This window comes from Dioscorea cayenensis, chromosome 9 (genome assembly GCF_009730915.1).
Source record: "Dioscorea cayenensis subsp. rotundata cultivar TDr96_F1 chromosome 9, TDr96_F1_v2_PseudoChromosome.rev07_lg8_w22 25.fasta, whole genome shotgun sequence".
Classification (NCBI taxonomy): domain Eukaryota; kingdom Viridiplantae; phylum Streptophyta; class Magnoliopsida; order Dioscoreales; family Dioscoreaceae; genus Dioscorea; species Dioscorea cayenensis.
In genome coordinates this window covers 26,382,440-26,390,257 of record NC_052479.1, presented here as the reverse complement: position 1 = coordinate 26,390,257, position 7,818 = coordinate 26,382,440, and positions in this window count along the sequence as shown.

The following is a 7,818-nucleotide window of genomic DNA, read 5'->3' as shown; positions in this document are numbered from 1 at the left end:
AACGGCAAAGTGCAAGCCACTCACAAGAACAATAGCATAAAAATCACCAACTACTGTGTCTCCATCCACCAATACCGGCACAAAACCAATTGGATTTAACTTCTCAAAGTCTACAAAATCACAAACAGAAACAACGCCAAAAGTCCAATTTGAAGAAACAAAATTCAAATCTTAAAAAAAATTAAGATTTTTTTTGGCACCATACCTCGATCAAACTGATCACCTTTCAGAATATCCACTGCCTTGTACTCATAATCCAAACTTTTTCAAAAGCACTCCCAAAGCAAACATTAATGAAACCCTAAAAAAGGTGCAAATGATCTTTAAAAGCGAAGCTATACATGAATTTAAAGCCAGGGAAAACAACAAACCTTTTAGATTGAGAACAATGATGACACGCTGAGAGCAATTGCTCTTCCAGTAACTGTACAGCTTCAGCTTCGCTTGTGCCGATCCAACAATATCTTGAAAGAATAAATGAAACAGGATGAAAATCAAGCTCAAGCAATGAAATCCGAAGCTCTATGAGTCGATTTAAACCAGATTTGCGAGGATTAGAAGCGGAGATTGAGAGAGGAGTACCAGGGGATGGAGAGTCGGTGCCGCCGAGGTTGAAGGATCGTCGGCTTTGGCGCTAGCTTGTCGGATGGGCTCTTGAGTTGGAGAATAATATGGGTTTGGGTTTGGCGGCAGTGGGAAAAAGAAAGTGGGAAATTTTAAGCTGGTTGGGAAAAACTAGACCTAGGGTTTCTCCCAAACTTTAACTTCACCTTTTATGCACTATATTTTTAAGCCTTTATTGTTTATAATATAATGAAGGTATGTGATTTATTGAATGTATTAGGAAAATAGAGTTGATTTTTCATCTTGATTAAAAAAAATTGTTTTTCTTAATATAAATGATAATTTACATTATCAATATTATTTATAATATAAATAATTATTTACACTATCAATATGAAAATAATTATTACTATTATTTTTTTATTATTATATATTCATAATTATTATTATAATAAATATATATAATAATAATTTCTTTATTCTGTAATAAATATATATATATATATATTTATTCCTTAATTTTTAATTTTTAAAGAAATCCGAAAGTATTATAATTCTTTAATTTATTAATTTATTTATTTATTTATTTATTATAATTCTAACATATTAATATTATCACAATTATATAAAAAATAATATCAAAATTTAAACTAGTTCTTTGATGATACAAAGCTAAACATTTTAGTTTTTTAAGAAATAAATATAAAACTTAATTTATATAAAATTTTTAAAAAAATCACTCATTAAATTTGCCTCCCGACATCTCACTAATAATGCAATCAATCTCTTAATAAAAAAATTAAAATTTAACATCAACAAACTAAATAGCACAATGTCCAAAAATTATTTTTTTATTATTTTTATTATTATTTAACAAAAAAATAATCATACTTAGTAGCATATGATATTATTATATGTTTATTATTATTATTATTAAAATGAAAATAATCCTATTTAGAAACATATGGTATGAATATATCATTAATGCCTCATCCAGTCACATTTATGATTTCAAATTTTTGTAACCCGTTGCAATCCTTCGCTCTCCAAAATTGATAATGACAGAGATGATAGTTGCTCACACACCTCACGACTTCATCTAACGCCTATTAGATCGCCTCGCATGGTTCCTTTGCTATCACCTGCACAATGTTGAAGAGCTGCTGACCGTCATCATAAGACGTCACCATGTCTCCATGTACTCCATATCGCCTGCACAGTTGCAGAATATGTTGTGGTTCAATATGGTACATTTCCATGTAGATGTCTTGCAGGTCTAATGCTATGATTGTGTTGAATTCTTTGGTGTTCATGCTCACCACCAACCGAGTGCATGGCACTAAGACATGTGTCTGCAGCTCTCTCCAATCTAATAGGTTCCAGTATGGGTTGATCCATTAGTGTGGGGCTTAAGGAACCTACGACATATGGCCTCACACGTTTCCATAAAAAAAACATTTTAATTAAATTAGTTAATTTATACTTATCTAATTATTAATTATAATATAAAAATTTATTATAAATAGAGTATAATTATTATAAATATAGAAGATCATATGTACGTGTAATTAAATTATGCAAGAAAAATTCTGATATATTTTTGTGAAGTATATTAGAGACTTTATAAGAAAATATTATGTAAGCATATTAATTTAAGTTATTTTTATTGTGGGTACATAATTATTATAAGGGAAATTTACTGTTTACCCATCAAGAATTTCAAAACTTCCCAAACAACCCCTATGAGTTTTGAATACCTCAGACAACCCTTCCTTTATTGTTTTACTTCCTTTTTGCCCCCTGCATTATGAAATTCCATCATTGCCCTTAAACCTTTTTGCATGCATTCTTTCATTCTTTTTGCATTTTTTTACATGTATCCATTTCTTAAAACAGAGAACTCATTTTTTAAACAGAGAATTCATTTCTTAAACAGAGAGCTCATTTTTTTAAACAGAAACCTCATTTTGTTAAACATAAAACTCATTTTTTAAACAGAAACATTGATATTTAAACAGAAAAACCAATATTTACGTGACAAATTAATCCTGGGTATAAAAACCAATTAATCTTGGTCACTCGTACATATTTAAATAGAAACAACGATATTTAAGCACTTTTTTAAACGTAAACACAATATATTAAACAGAAATATTGATAGTTAAACAAAGACAACGAAGCATAAAGACGATTGTTCTTTATTATATGGAGATAACGATATTTACATTAAAAATTTAATAAGTTTGTAGAAAAGAATTTAGGTTAGCATGATTACATTATAACTACAAACAAACTTATAACTACAAACAAAAGAATTTAGGTTAGCATGAAGAGTAATACATGTACTCATTTCTTAAATAGAGAACTCATTTCTTAAATAGAGAACTCATTTCTTAAACAAAGAGCTCATTTCTTTAAACAGAGAGCTCATTTTTTAAACAGAAATCTAACAAAAATCTCATTTCTTAAACAGAAACTTTATTTTCTTAAACAGAAAACTCATTTTTTAAATAGAAACATTGATATTTAAACAGAAAAACCAATATTTACATGACAAATTAATCTTGGGTATAAAAACCAATTAATCTTGGCCACTCGTACATATTTAAATAGAAACAATGATATTTAAACACTTTTTTAAACGTAAACACAATATATTAAACAGAAACATCAATAATTAAACAAAGACAAACAAGCATAAAGATGGTCATTTTTTATTATATGGAGATAACGATATTTACATTAAAAATTTAATAAGTTTGTGGGAAAAATTTAGGTTAGCATGATTACATTATAACTACAAACAAACTTATTACTACAAACAAAAGAATTTAGGTTAGCATGAAGAGTAATGCATGTACTCATTTCTTAAACAGAAAACTTATTTTTTAAACAGAACCTCATATTTTAAACAGAAAGCCTCATGTTTTAAATAGAAACTCATTGCACCCAAGGGCATTATAGTTAAACCCTGTTACACTTCCCACAACTTCCCACATAAGGGACAATTTCGTCAAAAAAATTTTAAATTAACTATATCAATCACTATTAGATGCATGGGGGGTTTAAAAATCATTGTATTGAAAAAGAAGGGGTTTTTATGGATATTCAAATTTAGGGGGAGAATCTGTGCATATTGCAAACTTTGGGGGTGTTTTTAGCAATTTTAACTTATTATAAATAGAGTATAATTATTATAAATAAAAAATATCATGTGTTTGCATAATTAAATTATGCAACAAAATTCTCATATATCTTTGTGAAGCATAGTAGAGAGTTTCTAAGAAAATATTATGCAAGAAAAAAATTAAGTTTTTTTTAGGGCTTTTTACTTGCATACCCTTGTAAAATCATGAATTTACTTAAATACCCTCATAAAAATGATATTTGCTTGTATACCCCTACAAATCAATTATATTTACTTATATGTCTCTATAGTTAAGTTGACTCTTAATGGTGTTAAATCAATAGATGAAATAAGGGTAAATTATCAAAATAAGTTTGCTTATATACCCCTCTAAATTTTTTTTTTCACATTACTCATTTCATTAAACAAATGACTATTATGGGTTTGTTAATATATCCATCAATTTTTTTTTATTATATTTTATAGACTTTAAATTATTTAAATTATAGATAACCAATGTAGTTTTTTTTTTATATACGGTTTAATTATTTTTAAAAATTATTAAAAATCATGAATTTTTAAGTTGGTGTTTGGCCTGTCGACGATGAACACGATTGGGAGGTTCTCCGAGTAAGCGACGGCGACGGCGTTGATCATGCTGAGACATCTAACGGTGAAGGTAACGACACATGCGCAAATGCCACGGTGTCGGGCATAGCCGGTGTTGAGATGGTTTAGTATGGTTAAGTTGGAACCTCCGGGGACATGACATGGGCGTCTCGGCGCCCGATTTGAAAAAGTCGACAAGTGAGATGGCATGGTTTGAAGGAATTGGTGAAAAAGGGAACCCTCAAAAGATGGTTGCTGAGTGGTTGAGAAGTTTGAGAATTTTTTTCTCAAATAGCTTGATTGAGACGATGTTAAGGAGTAATGGGTAATTTTTGCTAAATGGGGTTAAGTGGGAACTATGGTTAATTCTATAAACCTTTAACGGGTGGCTATCGAGTAACTAACGGCAAGGATATATAAGTAAAAAAGTTAATTTTATGGTTGTATGCAAGCAAATAGTATTTTTTATGAGGGTATTTAAGCAATTTTATGGTTTTGCAGGTGTATGCAAGAAATTTTCCCTTTTTTTATTGTGGGTAAACAATTATTATATAAAGAGTATAATTATTATGTAATTATTATAAATAGAGTATAATTATTATAAATATACATATCATGTGTATGCGTAATTAAATTATGCAACAAAATTTATATTTATCTAATTTATGTAATTATTATAAATATAGAGTAAAATTAAGTTTTTACTACAGTTTTAGGTTGACGGTGCAAAAAACTGTGACAAAAGAAAGGATGGCGTGTTTGTCATGGTTTTTGACACGGAAAATGTAAAACCGTGCCAAAAACTGTGACAATAGAGCAAATGACATTTGTCACAATTTTTGGCAAGGTGTTACCTTTGTCGTGCCAAAAACTGTGACAAATAAATGGTTGATGTGTTTGTCACGGATTTTGGCACGACAAAGTTATAAATTGTGCCAAACACCGTGACAATGGAGTACAAGGCATTTGGCACGGCTTTACCTTTACCGTGCCACAAACTGTGACAAACACATCAACCCTTTATTTGTCATGGTTTGTGGCACTGCAAAGATAAGACCGTGCCAAAAACTGTAATAAAAAAGAGTTGATGTGTTTGTCATGGTTTGTGGCACGGTTTATAACTTTGTCTTGCCAAATTCCGTGACAAACACATCAACCCTTTTTTGTCACGGTTTTTTGCATGAAAACCTAAAATCATGCCAAAAACATGACAAATGTCATATACTCTATTGTCATGGTTTTTGGCACGGTATTACTTTACCGTGCCAATACCGTGACAAAAAAGGGTTGATGTATTTATCACGGTTTTTTGCACGGTAAAGGTAAAATTGTGCCAAAAACCGTGCCAAATGCCATGTACTCCATTGTCACGGTGTTTGGCACGATTTTTCCTTAGGGTGTGCCAAAAGCCATGAAAAAGAAAGGGTTGATGTTTTTGTTATAGTTTTTGGCACGGCCAAGCCTATACCATGCCAAAAACTGTAACAAATGTCATGTACTCTATTGTCACAGTTTTTGGCACAGTTGTATCTTTGTCGTGCCAAAAACCATGACAACAAAAGGTAGATGTGTTTGTCGCGGTTTTTGTACGCAGTATAGGCGTTGTCGTGCCAAAAACGCGCTCAAAATGCCTTAGTACTCCATTATCGCGGTTTTAGCATGGGTTTATTTTTGGTTGTGCCAAAAATCCATGACAAAAGAAAAGGGTTAATGTGTTTGTCACGGTTTTTGGCATGGTTTTGTCACGGATTTTTGTCTAAATTTTAGAAGAAAACATAAATTGTGCTAAATACCATGACAAAATTGTCACGATTTAATGAACCGTGCTAAAATACTGGTGACATGTTGTCACTATCTTTGGATTTGGTGCCAAGTTCCGTGACAAATTTGGCACGGAATCAAAACCGTGACAAATAAATAGTGCCAAATTCATGTTTTTCTTGTAGTGTTGGTTGATCATCACCTAAAATAATTTCATAAATAACACTTTCTTTTTTTATTTTTCTTTTTTTATTTTTTTCTTCCTCTATTTTTCAAACTTGGTAGTCGGACGTGTAGATAAGAAAAGGAAGGTTATTCTCAATTGCTAACAAAACATTATTTATCTTTTGGTTGAGTTACGACATAACCAATGTGCTACAATTACTCAAAAAGTCGCCACGAAAAAGGGAAAAAGTCTTTAGAGGATAGGATCGCGATTTGACATGTTATCTAATAAAAAACACCAAGTATTTTCTTCAAAATTAAAGTTTAGGAATGGAAGTTTTGAAGATATGACATGTTAGCTAATCAAGAGTCGTCAAGAAGAAGAGAAAGTCTTTAGCAGGTAGAATCCCGATGCGACTTATTAGCTAATAAAAAAACACCAAATGTCTTCTTCAAAATTTAGTTTACGAATGAAAGTGTTTAGGAGATAGACTTCAAACTTGACTTGAAAGACTTATATGCATGGAAGGAAGCAATGCCCTTACAAGGTCAATCAAGATGTAACATGTTAACTACTCAAAAGTCACCATGAAGTTAAGGGATAAAATTAAGAGTACGTTGTTTTTAAGCTTGAAAGGCTCATGTGAATGGAAGGAAGAGATGTCCTTATCACAAGTTCAATGAAGATGTGATATGTTAGCTTTTCAAAAGCCACCACGGAGGGGGGAAAGTCTAATGAGAGTTTCTAGGGGATAATCAAGAGGCACCAGAAGGAAAAAGCAGTCTTTTAGATAATAGAATCATGATGGATTTGTTAACTAATCAAAAACCACCAAATGTCTTCTTCAAAATGAAAGTTTAGGAATGAGAGTTTTTAGGGAATAGAATTAAGAGTAAGTATATATTACTATACTTTACTTCCCATTGGCCTCATCATTTATTTAAAAAAATCAAGAATCATACACCAATTGTCAAAGCCTAGGATTGATAGATAGATAGATGTATATTATATATATATCTAGAGGGAGAGAAATGAGAAGGAGAAATCACTTAGTTAGGTTGTTCATGTGGAACACTAGACATTCTCTCAATACTTTGTCATGTATTAGAAACACCCAACCAATAAGGGAACAAAAGTTTATCACAATATTAGCTTGGAAAAGAGATTTAAAAAAAATTAAAAAAACCCAATTGACAAAAAACAGTCAAATATATAAAAAACAGCTTTTAGAATGTGGGCTATAATTAACAATGTAAGTGTTTGTGTGATGAAATTAAACATAATTCTTAAGTTGGGTGATCTAATTGATTTTTTTTATAATTAGATGACCAAAAAGTATTTGTTACTCACCTAATTGAGTGACAATATAGACCAACGACTAATGGTTTATTGGTAGCCAAGTCTCGTTAAAACCTTTTATATGTGGTGAGAGCTCAAATCATGGAATATGAGTAGCAGTTATGTGTGGATGGTCCCAATATGTATATATGCATGGATCCCTCCCCATATGTTTTACCGAAGTTTTCCCACGTCTTGGCCTTTTTTAATGATCTACCCTCACCTTCATTATATATATATATATATAAAACAA